We start from the raw sequence: 907 nt of genomic DNA, 5'->3' as shown, positions 1-907 counted from the left end.
GGGATTTTTCTATCGATACATTCAAAAATGTATTATGGATTTGAACAAAGATGAACATTTATCGATGTATTGTCCAAATATATTGACAGATGTGAAACAAATAGCAACTAGGTGGGCAAAGTATCGATAGATTCCCCCACATATCGATACATCCAAGGTAGTGGAAATTCTGCCTGAAATCTATCGATACATTGCCCTAATGTATCGATAGATTTGGTTGAAACTTGTGAAAATGTATCGATACATTCCCAAATGCATCGATACATAACTAGGGACAAGAAAAAATAAAAAGGAGTCTCGAGCTATTTGTCCATTTTAAACAAAAACCTAACCCCTTTATCTCTTTACCACTCCAAAACCCTAAGCCCCAAACCAATTTTTGGACCCATTTGAAGCAGATTGGAGCTTGGGAAACACCTCTAGAGGTAAGATTAAATGTTTTTACCAATTGATTTTCAATTTAATCGGTTAATAATCAAGAAATTGATTTTTCTAGCTTTGGTGGAATCCCCCATGATTTGCTGGAATTTAGAGCTTAGATTTATGCAATCCAGCTTCTAAGGTATGGGTTTAGCTCATTATTAAAGGATTTGATCTTGTATGTTGGATTGTTAAGAATTTAGTTATTTTTGGAAAAGCTGGATATTTTTGGAAGTTAGGAAATAATTAATATTTTGATGTTTTATGTGTTCTAAGAGGGAAATTGAGCTATTTGACTCGTTGGTGAGCTAAAGGACGATTGAAGGTTGAAGTTTGATGGTGGAAGTGCAATCGATTTGTCATTGTGAGTAGGTTAATTTAAAATGCATATGATGCATAATGTTTTATTAAAAGTGCTGCTATGGTACTAGATTATAAATATATATATATATATATATATATATATATATATATAATATATATATAT

General features: G+C 31.8%; 1 long non-coding RNA gene across 1 annotated transcript in view; it reads left to right on the top strand.

The window, feature by feature from the left end:
- Window positions 277-907, top strand: part of LOC108663764 — an 11,352-nt gene continuing 10,721 nt past the window's right edge. The window contains exons 1-3 of the long non-coding RNA XR_001929777.1: window positions 277-425; window positions 497-562; window positions 697-784. This is a non-coding gene — a long non-coding RNA (uncharacterized LOC108663764). The remainder of the gene's footprint in view (window positions 426-496; window positions 563-696; window positions 785-907) is intronic.

The sequence above is a fragment of the Theobroma cacao genome, chromosome 10 (genome assembly GCF_000208745.1).
Source record: "Theobroma cacao cultivar B97-61/B2 chromosome 10, Criollo_cocoa_genome_V2, whole genome shotgun sequence".
Taxonomy (NCBI): domain Eukaryota; kingdom Viridiplantae; phylum Streptophyta; class Magnoliopsida; order Malvales; family Malvaceae; genus Theobroma; species Theobroma cacao.
Note: the sequence above shows the minus strand (reverse complement) of the source record. Positions and strands in the feature narration are given on the sequence as shown.